Raw genomic sequence first — 20,792 nt, forward strand, 5'->3', positions numbered from 1 at the left:
ACGAGCTCATCCCCACTCAAACAGTCACATGATGGAGGGTATGCATGGACTACAGAAAGTTGAACAAGGCCACGAGGAAGGATCACTTCCCTCTTCCATTTATTGATTAGATGATTGATAGATTGGCCGGTCATGAGTATTATTGTCTTCTGGATGGTTATTCGGGGTATAATCAGATTTGTATTGCACCAGAGGATCAAGAAAAGACTATCTTCACTTGTCCATTTGGCACATTTGTTTTTCGCATAGTTTCGTTTGGCTTATGTGGCGCACCTGCCACTTTTCAGAGATGTATGATGGCTATATTCTCCGATATGATTGGAAATAATGTCGAGGTGTTCATGGATGACTCATCCGTCTTTGGACATTCGTATGATGAATGTTTGAATAATCTTCGTAAGGTGCTCAAAAGGTGTGTGGAAACTAATTTGGTGCTAAATTGGGAAAAATGTCACTTTATGGTGCGTGAAGGCATTATTCTTGGGCATAAGGTCTCTAGCAAGGGTCTTGAGGTGGATAAAGCCAAGGTGAGTGTCATTGAGAATCTTCCGCCACCTATTTCTGTGAAAGGAATCCGTAGTTTTCTTGGTCATGCGGGTTTTTATCGGCGTTTCATCAAGGACTTCTCGAAGATATCAAAGCTTGTGCAACTTGCTTGAGAAGGATGTGCCTTTCAAATTCAATGATGAATGTTTGGCGGCATTCGAGACTCTCAAGAAGAGTTTGATAACTGCACCAGTTATTACGGCACCTGATTGGATAGTGCCTTTTGAGATGATGTGCGATGCGAGTGATTATGCGGTGGGCACAGTTCTTGGGCAGCGCAAGAATAATCTCTTTCATGTGGTCTACTATGCTAGTAAGATGTTAAATGGAGCTCAAATGAACTACACCACTACTGAGAAGGAGCACTTAGCTATAGTCTTTGGTTTCGAAAAATTTCGATCTTATTTGCTTGGGACAAAGGTAATAGTGTTCACTGATCATGCGGCCATTCGCTATTTGGTTTCCAAGAAGGATTCGAAGCCTAGACTCATTCGTTGGGTGCTCTTGCGACAAGAATTTGAGTTAGAGATCAAGGATCGAAAAGGTACTGAGAATCAAGTAGCTGACCATCTCTCTAGATTGGAGAATCCCGATTCTACTTCACATGATAAGACATTGATCAACGAATCTTTTCCGGATGAGCAATTGTTCGTAGTTCAGGAGGAAGAGCCATGGTTCACAGATATTGTGAACTATCTTGTCAACAATATAATGCCTCCTAATATGAATACAGCTTAAAAGAAGAAGTTTCTGCATGAGGTGAAGTGGTATATGTGGGATGAACCGTATTTGTTTAGACAGGGAGCTGACCAGATCATCAGGAGATGTATCCCATTCTGTGAGACGGAAGGGATATTACGAGACTGCCACTCCACAGTTTATGGTGGACATTATAGTGGTGAAAAGACAGCAACTCGTATTCTGCAAGCAGGTTTTTTCTGGACTACTTTGTTTAAGGATGCTCATCAGTTTGTTTTAAGGTGTGATCGTTTCCAAAGAGTGGGGAATCTTACGAGGAAGGATGAGATGTCGTTAAATGTGATGCTTAAAGTTGAGGTCTTTGATGTTTGGGGAATCGATTTCATGGGGCCATTTATCTCGTCCTGCAATAATCAGTACATCTTGCAGGCAGTCGATTATGTCTCAAAATGGGTAGAAGTCAAGGCTCTACCGATGAATGATGCAAAGGTAGTGTTGAATTTTCTCCATAAGCAGATTTTCACAAGGTTTGGAACGCCAAGAGTAATCATAAATGATGAGGGGTCGCATTTCTGCAACCGTAAGTTCACTTCTATGATGCAGTGGTACAATGTGAATCATCGTGTTGCTACAGCCTGTCATCCGCAAATGAATGGTCAAGCAGAAGTGTCTAATAGAGAGATCAAGCGCATTCTAGAGAAAGTTGTTTGTCCGTCAAGGAAAGATAGGTCTTTAAAGCTCGATGAAGCTGTTTGGGCTTACTGAATAGCATATAAGACTCCACTTGGGATGTCCCCGTTTCAACTTGTTTATGGTAAGGGATGTCATTTACCTGCAAGGCTTGAGCATAAGGCTTATTGGGCGTTGAAGAAGTTGAACCTTGATCTAGATGCAGCTGGAAAGAAGCGAATGCTTCAGTTAAATGAACTTGATGAATTTTGACTACAAGCGTACGAGAACAACAAAATGTACAAGGAAAAAGTGAAAAGGTGGCATGACAGGAAGCTAAATCCTAAGTCATTCGTGCCGGGATAGCAAGTTCTTTTATTCAACTCTCATCTCCGACTTTTTCCTGGAAAGTTGAAATCAAGGTGGTCTGGACCTTTTATTGTCAAAACTGTGTTTCCACATGGAGCGGTGGAGATTTTTGAGAATGATCCGGGCCAAGCATTCAAGGTTAATGGTCAACGTTTGAAGCATTACTATGGGTACACGGCAAATCGGGAAGTGGTTAGTGCCGTTTTATTGTCAACTTGAGCGAGATACCCTACGTCAAGCTAATGACGAAAAAGAAGCGCTTCTTGGGAGGCAACCCATGATTTGTGACTATAGGAACCCTTAGAAGTTAGTAACCTATACAAAACCACAAAAAAATCTGAAAAACCAGGCCAAGAAAAAAAAAATTCCAGAAGGTCCCTGAGCGCCCGCTCAGCTCTGCTGAGCGACCGCTCATCAAGCTGGGCGCCCGCTCAGCTTTGCTGAGCGACCTCTCAGGGCCCGACTGCCTGAAATTTTTTAAGCCTAATAAAGAGCCAAAAAAATCAGAAAATGTAAAAAATCAAAACACAACCCACATCCCACGAGCTATTTTCCCATAAACCCACGTTTTTAACCCTCAACCCCACTCCTAATCAAAATTTAACCCTAATCTTTACCCTATGTACATATACAACTATTCCATATACTCCCCCATACACTTTCAACCTTAAACTCTCTCCCATATTCAAAAATACAAATCTTAAGCACTTTTTCTCAGTTTCAATGGCACCCAAGAGATCCAGGACGATTGATAGCAACAACACTGTTCCTACTGCTGATTCTTCGAGGGGTACTGCTGCGAGACCTCGTTTGTTTGATAGGGCTGCTGAGGAGTAGTATACTAGGCTTCTGGGTAAGCCGATTTTGAAGGAGAGGGGATTCTTACCATCGGGGAGGGATGGTGAGCTGTTGCCGATGATTGCTGAAAAGGGTTGGATTTCTTTTTGTGAGTCACCGGAGGCAGTTCCGATAAGCGTGGTTCGCGAGTTCTATGCGAACGCAAAGGCTGAAAAGAATGGGTTTTCTGTTGTGCGTGGGCTAACGGTGGATTATCATCCTGAGGCGATTCGCCGTGTGATTGGGCAGCGACAGCGGAAGCCCACAGAGGAGAATTGGAATGAGAAGACTGATTTTGACTTGGATTTGATGTGTGCTACTCTCTGTAGGCCGGGCACGGTTTGGACGTTCAAGACTGGGACTAACGAGTATCACCATTTTCTGGTGATTGTGATGAATAGGTATGCCCGTGCATGGAATGCCTTTATTTGTGCTAATATTCTGCTTACTTCACATGCACATGAGATTACAGTTGAGCGAGCACAGTTGTTATGGGGTATTGTGAATGAGGAGTACTATGTGGACCTTGGTGAGTTCATCTACCGAGGAATTCTGAAGTTTTTGAGGGGAGCGAAGCACATGAACATCCCTTATGCATCTACTGTTACAAAGCTTTGCCGAGCAGTGGGAGTTCAGTGGCCTTCTCACGAGCAGCTGCAGCTGCCGGCCGCTCCTATTGATTCCGGGACTCTGAATGCGATGCAGGAGTAGACTGGTGGAGAGCCCGAGGAGCATGGGCTGGGTTATCGTCTTCCAGGAGGGCATCCAGTAGCCGGTGCTACCATGGCGAGACCGGGGCGTGATGAGGCAGGCTCTTCTAGAGCTCAGGAGGGTGCTGGGATGGTTGATGCCCAATATAGGAGGTTGTTGAGGAGGATGTATACTATGTACGAGACGCAGAGCAGGTTTGCTCAGGAGCTCACCCTTGCACTTGGGACTGCTTTTAGAGGCCTTAGAGCTGACATCCAGTGGCCCGTTTTTGGTGAGGACTCTGCGTATCCGCCTCCTGATACTCCACCCTCTGAGGGTGATGATGATGATTTCTCCGAGTAGGTATACCCTGTGTTCCTTTCTACTACCTTCACTGGGGACAGTGAAGATTTTAAGTTTGGGGGTGGTAGTTAAGGATCATTTTATGTGTGTGTCATGTAGATGCATATTCATGATAGTTTAGTTCATATAATTGCATATTTTTGCCATATAATTTTTTTTATTTTTATAGCTTTATTTATCATGTCATGTAGCTCATGGATTTACCATGATCCCTTTTACGTTGCTTTACCAATTAATTTGTGACATTGATGTGAGTGTAGTGATAGCGTTAGAGTGATGTTGAGTCTTGTAGGCTGACGTGCATGCTAGAAACACTTGTAATTCACTAAGTGTTAGAGAATGCTTAAGGACTAGATTGTTGTCATGGTTTAATGGTTGTTGAGGTTAATCTAGTGATTATGCTTAGAATTTAAAATAGGTTCTTAATGATAAAAGGCATGAAAAGAACAACTTGGAGTAAAATTTTGGAATTCATTGCTAATTATGGCTAGGCGTCAATTGGCTAGTAGCCGTCTCGTTTTTTATGCGAGTAGTCTAGGGTTGAGCAAGATGGAGCGAAACGCACTTGCTAAGAAATGGGAAAAAAAGAAATTGAAAAAAAAGAGAAAAAAAATAGAAAAAAAGAGAAAAAAAGAAAAAAAAGTAATGCATAATTGATCATGAGTGGGCTCTTTGGTATTCGAGTTATTAAGTTCTTAGGGGACTTTGTGCCTAGTGACCTAAGGCTTTTATAGTCTGGGATCCGCTAACCTAACGCTCTCTAAATGGATGCCATTGTATAAGTCTTGTGTGGACCTCACTCATTGCACGGGCAAATAAGCATCTGTTTGTGTGTTAAATAAAAAGCATGATTCCGTAATAAGCTCCAGTAATCTTAAAGTGTTAAAAGTCATTTTGTGCCTAAAATTTATTCTTCGTATAATCATGTGATTGCCTTTAGGATAGTCGAGTTATGATAATTGATCTAGTTTCGAAGCATATCTGTTAGGCATTCGCACACACCACGTTTCTGGTTGCATGTTAGTGTGCATGATTTGATTGATCTTTATTCGCCTAATTGCATTTGTTAAGATGTCGTGAATTGGTTGGTTTGGTCGTAGTGAGGGGGATCGCTGCATTTCATATAGATTGCATTCATGCATGCTTTTGTTTTGTTTTTGAGTCTGTGACGCTTGAGGACAAGCATCGATTTAAGTTTGGGGGTGTGATAAGTGGCATTTTATACCACTTAGAACATCTTATAATAGATTGAATTGATGTCTTAAAATCAAGTATTTTGCGTATTTGATGCTTTTTTCTAGTGTTTGTGCATTTCAGGGTATTACTTGCATTTCTGGAGAGATTTCATCAAGAATAAGCCTTAGTATGTGCTTGGAATTGCAAGTGGGAAGTTAGGAGCATAATGCAGCGAAGAACGAGAGCAGAAAAATGAATTTTCCAGAAAGGTTCTGAGCGCCTGCCCAGCTCTGCTGAACGACCGCTCAGGTAGCTGGGCGCCCGCTCAGGATTGCTGAGCGGCCGCTCAGGGGCTTAAAAAAGATACTGATTTTTAGACTCCTAATTCTGTTGAGCTTCCAACTTCTAAGATAGCTGGGTTTTGTGCGGCTTCTATATAAGTAGTTTTTAGAGACGTTTCACGTGTGTTGAATCATGGTATTAATCGAGGAGCAAGGAGATAAGGAAGAAGACCGTTTTAGCACACCACAACGAAGAGGAAGCATACTTTCTTGTGATTCTTTATTTCGTTATAACAGTGGATGCTAGTTTTCTTTACTTTGAACCTATTTACTCTTGTGACGTACTCGGGTTTAATATAAGTAGTTTATTTAGTTATTCTCGCGTGTTATTATCATGTTTTCATATGAACCCATGATGACGATGAGTGCTATCATGGGCTAATCGTGATCATGGGGTCATAACGGATTTGCTATGAAATTCTTTAGTTAGTTGTTTAATACCTTAGTGTGTGATGATTGTATGATATCTAGTATTGGTTGTGCTTATTCGTCTTATGTGCGTCGCGAACATATAAGCTAGGGTGTTAATCTCTTATGAAGCGACGGTGGATCTTGAATGTGTATGCATGATTAGTGGGTAACTCTAACCATTTTACTTGCCCTGTGTAATCATAAGGAATAACTTGTGCTTAAATCGTTATGTTGTCAAATTCTGTAGACATATAGGGTCCCAACATAATTGATGTTTATTCAACTTCGGTCTTAATTGTGGATGCTTGGTAGAATGGTATTAGTACAATGAAAGTTGGTTTTTATCAGTTTCGTGTTGTTCGATTAATATCATCACCGTTACATGCTAAGGGTAATAACAATAACTATTGATGGAAGTAGTAATGAAGTTATGATCTCATGTGTGTTTAATATTATTAATTTAAGTGTCAATTAAGTATTTAATTCTCGTAGTTAATTCTAGTTAATAATTAGTTAATCAAATCTAAGTGTTATTGTCTTGACATTGAGAAGTAATTATACATTGGTGAGTAAGTGTTAATTGAAAATAATTAGTCTGAGTCTCTGTAGGAATGAACTAGAAAGTATTCTATATTACTTGTGTATGTGTATACTTGCGTGTATTATTAGCGCGTGTTTTCCGCCCTAACAGTCTTCAATATGAAGTTTGACCATCTCCAGGTAATATTAGACTTTACCTCTAAAAGGTAATGAAAGAATTGAAGTTCTTTCAGAGTTTTGTTCAGTACATCTGATTCTGACATCTAATATGTCCTTCCATCTTCAAGAAATAGAATCAGATTTTCTTTGATGTTGTGCTTCTCATGAGCATCCAGTACCACTTGAACAGAGATAACCTTGTTAAGGTGTTTCTGAGTAACATCTTCAAGAGGTTTGTCAGTTAGTAAAAATGGATCTTTTGTAGCAAATTTAAGTCATGTTTTGATTTTAGCTTCATCAGAACCTAGTACAGCCCTGTCTCTTGGTTCTCTAGCATTTAACCCATTAGACATGAAATCAGACAGCAATTGGCTTTTCTTTGGATCTGATGGTTTGACATTTTTCCATAGAAGTTTCTTTTTGTCAGCTACTTCCATTTTGTCTAAATCAACTTGAGCACTGTCAGAGGTTGACTTCTTGACTTTATCAGAACTTGCTGTTTTTGCTTTTGCTTGATGTTCTTCACTCTGAACAACTTGAGCTTTGTCAGAGGTTGTCTTTGATTCTTTAGAAATCTTCTTTCTTTTCAGAGTTCGAAAATCTTCTTTAGTCAGAGTATCATCATCATGAATTGTAGTTTGATAGACAGAATCTATCACAACTCAAGGTATTTTCCGCTTTTGAAACTTTGTAGGTTCATCAACCTTTTCCTTTCCTTTCCATTTAAGATCAATCTCAGATTGTGATCTTGTTTTGGGCTTTGATGCCTCATAAATTGTCTTCTCTTTGATCATAATGCCTTTCTCCTTAGGCCTTGGAGGTTTCTTTGCAACAGAAGCTTTTGACTTTAGATTTGTCTTTTCAGCTTTAAATCTAGCTTCTTCCACCTTGAGATTATCTAAATCCATTCTTGTATTATGTTTCAGAAACAATCTTCGGGAAATTTCTTCATCAAGTGTCTGAATCTTGGGATCCTTGTAGTAGACAGTAGTCTGCTTTCCCTTGAGCTTCAGAGTTTGCATGAACTTTTGAGAATCTTGACTTTTACTTTATATCAGAACATAAGGCTTTGTCAGACTTTGCTCATCAGAACTTGATCTCCGATTTTGAATTTCAGTACTTGCTATCAGATTTTCAGTTTGAGCAGCTTCAGAACTTGTCTTCTTTTGAGTAGAAGATTTGCTTGCATCAGAGTTTAGTTTCACTTTGCAGCTTTGTTTACTCTGAGCTTGACCTCTACCCTGACTAGGGTTTCCCTGGTCATCAGTTTCATCATCTGTCTTCTTCAGTATTTGATCATCTGAGCATTTGGACTTAACTATCTTCTCCCCCTTTTTGGCATCATCAGATAGTAGGAGTGAGAGAAGAAGTTCTACTGAAGTTTGAATTTCATTCAATTGAGCCTGTTGAAAAGCTTGATTTTCCAGAACCTCAGTAATTTGGGCCTGTTGCTTCTCTTGAGTTTCCTCAATTGCTTCTACTTTCTCAGAAATAGGTCTGATAAACCTTTTTTTATCAAGCTTGGCTTCCATATCTAGCTTTTCAGCCTTTTCCAGAAGTTTGTCAACCTTTTCTTGCGTTGAACAGTGTAGACCTTGAAGATGCTTGGTAGAGAGAGCAGTGATCTTGAGCTGTGTCTTGAAATCAGAATTTGACAATAACTCATCAGCTTTTGACATATGCTCTGTCAGAATTTTAGAGCTTGGAATGAATTCAGAATCATTCCACTTCTTGGTCCACTCAACTCCCCTACGAGTATTCTCCCAAGGTGTAGGTGCATCCTGCTCAATAAACTTCTTTACCAGTGCTTCCTTTCCTAGAATGGGAGTTGGAGCCTCAACAGAAACACTGTCTTCAAAACTTGAAGAAGATTCATATGTTCTGACAGAACAACAGTGTGTGAGGCAACTGGAGATTCAGGAATAACCTCATCTACTGTAGGAATTTCAGCATGCTTTGGAGAAACAGGTGGAGTTGGTATCTCAGCATTTAAGATTGGAGATTGAACTGAGATTGCTGAGCTTCTATAGGAGCTTCCAAATAAAGAACAGTTGGAATGTGCAGCCTAGTAATATCAATTCCAGGACTTAATCCTGAATCTTCAACTGTAATATCTTCATGAAGATGAGAGACTGGAGGTGTAACCACTGTATCCTGTACAGTGTCTTTGTCTGTAGCTGGAGGTGGCAGAGATTCAATTATAATTGGCTCTTTTGAGATCAGAGATTCCTGATCCCCTTCCTCAGCTTTTGCAGTATCTTCAGATGGAGATTTAGCATTATACCTATTTGCCCTCATTTTCTTCAATCTCCTTGCCAATGAAGGAGTTGTTGTTGCAGCATCAGAACTTAAAAATTTCCTCTTCAAAGTATCAGAACTTTGAGCTGCAGTTTCTTTCTGAGAAATAACATTCTCAGCTTCAACTGTCATAGGTTCTGAAGCATGAACCTGTGTTTCCTTTTCACTGTCAGATTCATCCCTGAGAATCATCTTCCTTCTCTTTTGTGGAGGTTGAGGAGCAGACTTTATCCTCTTTGGCCTAGAAGATGAAGGTCTGATGGTATGTGCTGATGATTCAGGATGAGATGACTGAGTTGATGGTTTGAAAGATGTCCTGATGGTAGATTTTGGTTGTGGTTGAGAAGTTTGAGGTGCTTGTGTAGTGGTGGTAGGTGCTGATGGTTGAGGTTCAGATGGTTGGACATCAGGATATAGTGCAGTGTATGTAACTGGATCATAGTTTAGTAAGGCTTGTTTAACAGATATGGGAATTTGGAGGGGTCTCAACCAGTGTTCTAAAAATCGGTCTAGGCGGCCGCCTAGGCGGCGCCTAGGCGCTAGGCGGTGGTAAAACGCCCCGACTCGGACCTAGGCGGTGATTTAGGCGTTTTTTCAAAAAATCGGGTCAAAATCGGGATTAGGCGGGCTAGGCGGTCAAAAATCGATCCTAGGCGGTCTAGGCGGAAAATAATTAAAAATATATATTTTTTTACGTTTTTATAATTTTAATTCATTAATTTTATAATTTCACACAATATCATGTCAATTTCTAATATAAAGTATTGGTAAGAAATAACAAGTAATCTAATATATTTATTTTCTTACTTAAAATAAAAAAATAACATCTTATAATTAATTTAAAAGTGTGAATTAAAATATAGTTAATATTGTAAACTCAATAATTATTACGTAACTCATGTCAAATGTGTAGATATTGTTTGATACCATTCTAATTTCTTTTTTTAAACAAATATTTGACATATTGATCATTATATAATTATAAAAATTTAAAATAATATTTATATTCTTCCGATTAATGTTCCGATTAATCGGTCCGATTAATCTCCGACTTGCCGATTAATCTCTCGAAGGTACCCTCACCGCCCTGGCACGCCTAGCGATTTCTGGAACACTGGTCTCAACACAGCCTTCTTATTATCAGTAGATAATAAGTCATTAAAAGCACTTTTAGCAAGTTTTGTAACGTCTGGGAAATTACGTCTGTATTATATCATATTTATAATAAATTATGTGTGTTAATGTGTCATTTATGTGGAATTATCTGTCAAACCTTAATTGTTATTTGTTACGTGCATTCTGTGTCGTTCCGGTATTTTTAAGGTATTTTTCAGATATTTTATTTTGCATTCATAGTTTTTATTTCAAACGTTTTACGACCCGAACCATGATTTTAAAGTAGGTATTTCAAATAAAGTAATGGGCCTTATTTTTCATCAAACAGCTTTTACCATCGCATTATTCTGAACATCTAGGCATTTTATAAATTTTATCATTTGGCGGAAAATGACTTTTCCGGGCCACATTGGGTGTTAAAAACCCCACAAAAATCACATTTTTATTTTTATAAAATTTAGGACTTTTATTTATACCATTTCTTTGTATTTTTGCATTATTCACAATTTTTGAGAAATTTTGGCATGTATATTGTATATATAAAATATTTATAAATTAAATTTTAATACTCAAAAATTATAAAATTAGGGGCTTATTAATTTTAAAAGATGTAGAATTAGGGCCTTACTTTTAATTAGGAGTACTAATTTTACTACTATAAATAGCCTAATTTTTATTTAATTAATTATAATTAATCATTAAAAATCTGCAAAATTCACAAAATTCTCTGAAATCGGGTCGGGAAGAACAGGGTCGGGTCAGGAATTCAAGCCATGATTTTTCACTAATTACAACATCAAATCGTGTGATTCGAGTACCCAAATTGAAGGTTTCGATCTGTTCTTTCTGAATCTAGCATCAATTTCATGTTTTAATCCGTAGTTTTTGATTTTTGATTTTTAGGGTTTATGTTCGAATTAGGACATTTTGATTCTAGGGTTATTACGATATTTTGATGATTGATATAGTTTTGTTAGATGATTTACAGTCGATTCATGGTATTTAATTGAAAAAACGATGTTTGTATAGTGATTCACGATTATTAGGGTTTATGCTTAATATTTTTTTATCGTAGGTAGTCCGCAGCCGCTACCCTTCGGGTAGCTTCGTGATTTTGGTGAATATTTGGTTCTTGATATGTTAGGGGTTTGATTGTACAGTTCTTTAGCTTTGATTTGCACTATAGAACGTTAAGTTTCATGTACAGAATCAAAAGTTGGTATTTTGACCCGTTTGTAAGTCGGGTTGAATGATTTTGTGAACTATGTGATGATTTTTGGTTTCATTTGATGTTGTGAATAAATTCTGCATGTTCTAAGCTTCATTTTGATGTATATACATATGGTTTCAAGTTCAGGATAGCAAAATCATACTTTGGCCGGAGTTGTGGGTTGCAGATCACGGGAGATGAAGTTCTGGTGATGTTATAGTCATGTTTTGATCAGAATCGAACTTAGAAGGATACATGGAAAGAATTGGGGACAAAAACGAAATGGAATGATGTATTTTTGGCCATGAACGGACGTTGCCGGAGTCCGGCCAAAGGCTGCCGGAATCTAGAAAATTTCAAGAAACTGGTGGACCTTCAAGGTCGACCCGGTTGTGTTTATCATGACCCGTTTGACCCGATTGGATTACCCGGTTTTTGATCCAATTTTGTAAGAGTTTGATTTCTGACAAGTGTTTCTGGATTTAATTTTTATTTTTATTTTTATTAATTATAAAAATCAGTTTTGTTTATTTTATAAATTAATTAATTAATTACTTAATTAATTAATTTATATTATAAATAATTCTGAAATATTTTCTAAAAATCAGATTTAATTATTTTCTCAATTATTTATTATTTATTTATTATTTATTTATAAATGATTAATTATTTTGATAATTAATCAAATAATTTTCAATAAATCATAATAAATTCATTTTAATTCCAAAAATTATAGAAAAATCATTTTTAATTCTGATTCTTCTTAAATAATTATTTTAAAATTATTTTAGGGTTTTAAAAATTAGTAATAATTATTTATATCGAATAATAAATTGAATTATCAGTGTATAATCGATATTAATTAGACCGTTAGTCCGATTCGATTGAAACGAAAGCCCTTTGACTCAGAAAAATGAATTTTTTTCATTAAAAATAATATTAAAGACTAATTTCTTCTAGAAATTAGTTGACTTTATAACCTGTTTGGTTATCAGTCGAATTGTGTGTCGAGACGAGTCCGAAAAATTCCGAAAAATAGGAAACGAGTCAGATAATGATTAGTTGAGCGATCAGCGAGTCGATTTTGATTCCAAAAATTATTGTTAATTATAAAAATGATTATGTGCTTATGTGCTTATGTGTATTATGTGCTTAATCGAGTCTTACTTGCTAATATATAATATACGAGTCAGTCATAAGCGAACGGGTAGACAATAGGAACGATGTGAAGTCGATTCAAGATATAATTGAAGTACTAAATGACTAAATCAGTCTATTTCTCTAACAGAAGCTAAGCCAGCAAGGCAGGTTGAGTTGGTAATAGACGAAGGTGACATATTTGCAGTGAGTCATGCAAAAGGCAAGTTTTTCCCCTATTTTAATTTCAGAATAGTGATATTTCTTCAGATGTTTATCACGCTTGCACTCTTTTGATTCTTGTTAATAAACACTGATACACACTTGCTATTATTTTTTTCATATTTCATTTTGATTATTGATTTCTCCGTTTCCTTGGATTATTGATTCATATTCCATTTGTTACACACTTATATTGATATATTCTGGTGATTAGAATATATCAAAGCATACCGATTATTCCGGTTGCTGTTCGATGGACTGGATAATGATGTTTTGGGTATTGAGTGTGTCTTAATCCTGAGGACTGGGATATGACTGGTGCCTCGAGATGGACCGTAGTGCCTAAGTACCCGACTGGATCTATATATGGAGATATAGATCTGCATTATATTCTGACTGATCAGCAGGATATAAATGCGAACTTGTGTCCACTTTAGTTCATTTGTACTCGCCAGTAATGGCTTTCTTTCTATCGTCGTGGGGTTATATCTTTGCAGATATACCCGGGTTACCGATTCATTTATATTACTTTAACACTGTTTATATTTTGCGAACTTGTTGAGCAATTTTTGGCTCACCTTTTTTGTTGTTATTCACCTTATTGTTTCCAGTTAAGAAGGAATATGAAACCCATCAGGACTCGAGTAGTAAAGAAGGGGGTCAAGCCTCGGGATCCTCTCATACCCAAGGTGTTAATTCCAATCCAGGAAGAAAGCTTTGAGTTTCCCGAACAGGTGGATTGTAGATAGTTAGTGTGTGTGTTTGAATAAAAGACGAAATTAGTTTAAAACTGGTTAGACAATGGTTTGTAATAAAGAGAGTTTGTGAGATTTTGGATTTGGTTTTTAATAAAGTAATTAGTGGTTCTTGTTTTTATACCACAACCTAAAAAGATCATGGTTAGTGTTAAAGGGGTTTAGATTCATTTCTTTATTATTTGTTAATCAGATTGTACAGGTTTGGTGATTAGCTAGTAACCCCCAGACTTATACCCCGGGTCTGGAGGGCGTTACAAGTTTAAATGGTGGAATTAATTCACTAGAGAATTGGGGCTTATCAGTACAACAAAAACTATAAATAAGTTGACAGAATCTAGAAAAATAAACTATATTCTTATCTTCTGTCATCCTATCCCCGATAAAACCTAAAATAGCACTTGCATAATCAAAATCAGTTTGATAAATAAGAGCATACCCGATTTGTTGACTGAGAATTGGGATTGCATCAAAATTAGAACATTTGTTTGCAAAAGCCTTTGTGATATAGTCAAAGAAGAAACTCCATTCCCTCCTTATTTAAGGTCTCTTCAATTGACCCAGCTTTGCCATTGTCTTTTCATACCTCAGACTGGCCATCATCTGTTGAAGAACTGGCTCCTCAATAGTCGAATAAATGCAATTCCCAGGTAGTTGCAGTGCTTGGAGAACTGTAGCCAAAGTCACGGCATGCTCATCATCCCCTGTTGTAAAGATGACACTTGGGAACCCATGAGCACCACCATCATCATATACGCCACTTCTCCAAAACTCCAGCACCTGAGTTCCAGAGATTGCTTCAGGTTGGGTCAAAGCATACCCAATATCAGAATTAGCAAGAAAGTCCTGAATAAAGTGAAGTTCCGATGGAGCTTCATTCTTGCTAAGAATATACGAGTAGTTGTTAGGAACAAACTTAGCTCCATTGAAAATCAAGTCTTTTGGTGCTATCTCTGTAAGAGATTAAGTGAGAAAGAGAGTGTTTGCAAGGTGTTTGATAAAAGTCCTGTAAGAAAAAGCTTCAGAGAATATTAGAGAGAGAGAGAATAAGAGAGATTAAGAATAGAAAAGTAAGTAAAAGATTAAAAAATCTTTTAACTCCCATATATATACTCTCTCTCCACTCAAAAGTTATATTTTTGAAACATGGCAGACAATTTACACCTGGCAACGTGTGAACAGTCAGTAAAAAGTTAAAGCAGGAGTTAATGGGCACGGGAAATAAGCAATAATTACCGTGCACATGCAGTTTTTCAGGACAGACACGTTTACCACTAACCCTAATGATTATGATTGTTTTTATCTCACCTAATTATATTCTGATTAAATATGACCGTTTCAGTTTTTACCACAAGTAAGTCAAGTAAAGAATAATGCCACGCAAGCATCAGAGTTTCTATCAGGATTTAATATCAGAACTTTAACTTATATCAGATTTTAACAGTCATCAGAATATGGCTTATTAACTCAAAAAGTGACTATCTTTTTCTGTGATTCTTCATACAAATACTAACTTGATTCTTCAGAGTTTAATCATCAGAACTTTCATAAGAACTTTTCCTCAGAATTTATGCAGATGACAATTAACTATTTGTCAAAAACAACTTAATCACTATAGTAATTTTCATCATTTATATGGAGTGAGAGTGTGTGCATTTAGCAGAGTATTAGATAAAGATTAAAGTCTGATAAACTTCAGTAAATCTTAGAAATAAGGCATAACTGAGAAAAGTGCTTAAAATCTGTCATCAATCATGAAGTCTACTATACAACAAATTTATGCAAGAGTCCACCTCAACTGTTTGTGCTCATTTTATGCATCTTTTGAAATTCCTTTTTATAGTGGCTTCTCAGTGTAAGTGAGTCACAACTGCTTATCAGAATTTATGCTATTATCAGAGTATTTCTCCAGTAATCAGAGAATATGAAAAGTCACCAAGAAAACTTTATTTGCTTTTCTAATACATATTACTTAATACCAGCAATGCACTTGGCTCTTCCCTTCCATATTATTTTCTCTAGATCTCAAAGGAGTACCTGACTTTTATTATTCTTTTCTTTTCTTCAGATAAGTGAGGCTTATCAGCATTTAGGTTCATCCATAAGATTTACTGATATCAGAATTTGACAGATAAGAAACAAGAATCTAGTTTGTGACTTAGTAATAAGATACAAAAAAAACTTGACTAAGCTCAAAATCAGAATTTGCTTGTGTTAATGAGTTTCCACATAAACAACTAATTCAAATATGGGATTTCTAGTATGTTAAAAACTATTATGTCAGCATCTAGCACATATATCCTCATTGGATTGAATAGTCACAGAACATTCAAATCACTATCAGAGTATAAAGATCCACATCAGATAACAATCAGCATTTAATGTATTTCAATTACAACACAGATTATATGAAAATAAAATAATCTGTAAACACTGATCATAAAGTCTGATGCATGAGAACAAAAACTAAGCAGATTTAGAGAAAGAACCTGAAAGCATTCCAAGTTCATTTATCAGTCTTGTAAAGGTAGCTTCACATAGTGGTTTTGTGAAAATATCTACTAGTTGTTGATCTGTTGGAACAAAATGCAATTCCACTGTACCTTCCATCACATGTTCCCTTATGAAATGGTACCTAATGCTGATATGCTTTGTCATTGAGTGTTGAACTGGATTACCTATCATAGCAATAGCACTTTGATTATCACAGTAAATAGGTATTTTAGAAAATTCTAACCCATAATCCAGTAACTGATTCTTCATCCAAAGAATTTGTGCACAACAGCTTCCTACAGCAATATAATCTGCCTCTGCAGTGGATGTGGAAATTGATTTCTATTTCTTGCTAAACCAAGAAACTAATCTGCCTCAAAGAAATTGGCAGCTTCCACTTGTGCTTATCTGTCTATTTTGCATCCTGCAAAATCTGCATCTGAGTAACCTATTAGCTTAAAATCTGATTCTCTACGATACCACAATCCTATATCAGCTGTACCCTTAAGGTACTTGAAAATTCTTTTCACGACTATTAGATAAGGTTCTCTTGGATCAGCCTGAAATCTTGCACAAAGACAGGTAGCATACATGATATCAGGTCTACTTGCAGTTAAATAGAGTAAAGAGCCAATCATACCTCTTTAGTTAGTAATATCTACTGATGAATCAACATCTTTATCTAACTTGGTTGCAGTGGCCATGGGAGTGGATGCTGTTGAACTGTCTTGCATTCTAAATTTCTTGAGTAAATTTCCGGTGTACTTGGATTGACAGATAAAAGTACCTTCTTCATTTTGCTTGACTTGAAGGCCCAGAAAATAACTAAGTTCTCCCATCATACTCATTTGATATCTTGACTGCATTAGCTTTGCAAACCTTTCACAGAGTTTGGCATTTGTAGGACCAAATATGATATCATCAACATATATCTGTACCAAAAGTAAGTCCTTTCTATGGTTGAGGTAGAACAGTGTTTTATCAATTGTACCTCTGTGAAATCCACTTTCCAGAAGGAATTGAGCTAAAGTCTCATACCATGCTCTTGGAGCTTGCTTAAGGCCATAAAGTGCTTTGCCAAGTCTGTAGACATGATTTGGAAATTTTGAATCTACAAAGCCTGGAGGTTGTTCAACATATACTTCCTCTTCCAATTCTCCATTGAGAAAGCACTTTTCACATCCATTTGAAAGACGGTAAACTTTTTGTGAGCAGCATAAGCCAAAAATATCCTTATGGCTTCCAATCTAGCAACTGGTGCAAATGTTTCATTATAATCAATTCCCTCCTGTTGAGAATATCCTTTTGCAACCAACTTGCTTTATTCCTTGTAATTATGCCATCACTATCAGTTTTGTTTCTGAACACCCACTTTATGCCAACAAATGATCTGTTCTTTGGTCTTGGCACTAAGATCCAGACTTTGTTTCTTTCAAATTCATTTAACTCCTCCTGCATTGCTTGCACCCAATCAGCATCTTGAAGAGCTTCTTCCACTTTCTTTGGTTCAGTCTGAGATAGAAAAGAATGATAGAGACATTCATTTGATGTTGCATTTCTAGTTCTGACACCTGCTTCAGGATCTCCAATAATTAAGTCAGGTGTATGTGATTTGGTCCACTTCCTTGCAGATGGAAGTTGATTTCTAGAACTGGATCCTCCCCCATGATCCATGCTATCTCCATCAACATTTTCTAATGTTCCCCCTGTATTTATGCTCTCTGAGACTTCAGAATTTGAGTTGGATCCTTCAAGACTTGAAGTATCAGAGTTTCCAGTATTATCAGAATTTGGCTCATCAGAACTTGAAGAGCCAGAGACAGGTTCTGATGCTTCTTGAGAGTCTTGAGTTTTGGTAGGATCTTCAGCTTGCTCCCCCTGGACAGGTGCATTTTCCTTTGGAGTTGTTACCATAGTTTCAATGACATCAGAATTTACAGGATCAGAGTATAAGTCATCAGAATTTACAGAATCAGAATTTAAGTCTTCATTTTCAAATCTCAGCTGATCGTGATCATTGAAATCTTCAAGTCCAGTAATCTTTTTATTATCAAAAGATACATTGATAGATTCCATGATAACCTTTGTTCTTAAATTGTAGACTCTGAAGGCTTTTATGGAAAGTGGATATCCAACAAAAATTCCTTCATCAGCTTTTAGATCAAATTTTGACAGCTGTTCAGGATGAGTCTTAAGAACAAAACACTCACATCCAAATACATGAAAGTATTTCAGATTTGGCTTCTTTTTCTTCACCATCTCATATGGTGTTTTTCCATGCTTGTTTATGAGTGTAGCATTCTGTGTAAAACAAGCAGTCTACACAGCTTCAGCCCAAAAGTAGGTTGGTAGCCTTGCTTCATCAAGCATAGTTCGTGCAGTTTCAATGAGAGTCATGTTCTTTCTTTCTACAACTCCATTTTGCTATGGAGTTCCAGGTGCAGAAAATTCATGTTTGATTCTATGCTCTTTGCAGAACTCTTCCATGATTGAATTCTTGAACTCAGTGCCATTATCACTTCTTATAATTTTAACAGAATCTTTGACCAACTTATCCAGCTGTCTGACATGATCAGTTAGAGTAGATGTTTCATTCTTCTTGTGCAAGAAATATACCCAAGTGTATCTTGTGAACTCATCCACTATAACCATAGCATCCTTCTTCTTTGCAATAGACATGACATTGACTGGACCAAATAGATCAACATGCAGTAGGTGATAAGGCTCAAGAATTGAGGATTCGGTTTTACTCTTGAATAAAGATTTTCTTTATTTTGCCTTTTGACATGAATCACAAAGGCCATCAGGGGCAAATACTGATTTTGGCAATCCTCTCACAAGATCTTTCTTTACAAGCTCATTTATGTTGTTGAAATTTAAATGAGAGAGTCTTTTATGCTAATTACAGCTTTCTTCAATTGATGCTCTACTCAACAGACAGGTTGCAGAACCATCAAAACTTGTTGAAAGTCTGGCTTCATAAATGTTACCATGCCTGTAACCTTTTAGAACTACTTTATTTGTAGAATTGCTTACAACTTCACAGTGTTCTTCAAAGAAATCCACATGATAACCTCTTTCACATATTTGACTCACACTTAGCAGATTGTGTTTAAGTCCTGAGACAAGAGCTACTGTTTCAATGATGACATTCCCAAGATTGATATTTCCATATCCCAGAGTTTTTCCCATATTGCCATCTCCATAAGAAACTCTTGGGCCAGCTTTCTCCACAAAGTCTGATAGCAGGGCTTTATTTCCAGTCATATGTCCTGAACATCCACTGTCCAGCACTAGGATATCTTTCCTGTTGCCCTGTAATCACAAAGACCACTAATGATTAGTTTTAAGGACCCAGACTTGCTTGGATCCTTTGGCCTTTTTAAGTTTGTTAGCATTTGCAGCGGATTTAATATCAGAGTTTATGCTAACATATTGTTTATCAGAACTTATATCAGACTTTGCATCAGACTTTACACTAGAAGGAATTAAAGTAACTTTCTTCAAAGAAGGTTTTATTTGATAATAATCATAGTACAAACTATGATATTCCTTACAAGTATAAATGGAATGACATAAACTACCACAATGAAAAAAAGGATTTTGTGGCTTAAACCTAACAGACTGACTCTTAATTCCTGACTTAGGAGGTAAAGAGTTTATATTCTTATTCTTCCTGCAAAAAGAAGCAAGATGGTTAGAGTTTCCACAGTTATAACATTTCTTTCTCGGAGCATTAGGAACAGGCATATAATTATTGCTTTTATTCACACCTTCCTTACCACTCCTATTTTTCCTAGCTGCCTTTACCTTGTTGACAATACTGATTTCTTTCAGCTTATGCTCAAGCTGCTTCTTCGTCATTAAGCCTATATTCACTTCAGCTGGTTTATCCTATTCTAATTTGTCAGAAGTTGATTTTTCCTTAACTTCAGCTACACACTCTTTCTTTTTTCCAGAATCAGACTTTACAGTTTTAGCTACAAACTTAACATGATTCACCTTTGGCTTAGGAGTCTGTTTAACAATAATTGGCTCAATTTGTTCAGTTCCTTTTTCACTTTTATCATCTCCATAACCTAAGCCCTCTTTCCAGTTTCCACTACTTAATAAATTCTGAGTTGTTCTGCCAGAGTTAGTCCAAGTCCTGATAATCTCTCTTTCTTTTTCTAACTCAGTTTGTAGAGATTCATTCAATTTTAGCACTTCATCTTTAACATAAAAAGCATCATCTCTATCTTTCTAAGTTTGGTGGAACATAACTAACTCTTTTTCAAATAGTCATTCCTTTTCTTATAAGCAAGATTTTTAGAAGTTAATCTTTCACATGTTAAAGTTTGATCTCTGTAACTAATAAACATGGTTTTAAGATATAATATCAACTCAGTAATATCATCAGTATGAAAAGCATAAGTTATTTGAGGTACCTTCAATTCAGCAGTTTCAGGGCTGCCATCAGCATTTGCCATCAAGGCATAATTCACCTCATCTTTAGAATCTGAAGAGTCTGTCAAGCTTTTCTTCTTTGTGACAAGTGCCTTGCCTTTGTCACTCTTTCCTTTCTTGCAGTCAGGAGATATGTGGCCTCTTTCACCACAATTGTAGCATTTGACATTTGAGTTGTCTCCTCTGTCAGACTTTGCACTTTTGCCTTCAGACTTTCTGAACCCTTTCTTATCAGCACTTACACATTTCCTGGAAAACTTCTTTCCCTTTCTGAATTTCCTGTAGGCTATCTTTTTGATACCCTTCACCATAATA

This window comes from Apium graveolens, unplaced genomic scaffold, assembly GCF_009905375.1.
Source record: "Apium graveolens cultivar Ventura unplaced genomic scaffold, ASM990537v1 ctg5247, whole genome shotgun sequence".
Classification (NCBI taxonomy): domain Eukaryota; kingdom Viridiplantae; phylum Streptophyta; class Magnoliopsida; order Apiales; family Apiaceae; genus Apium; species Apium graveolens.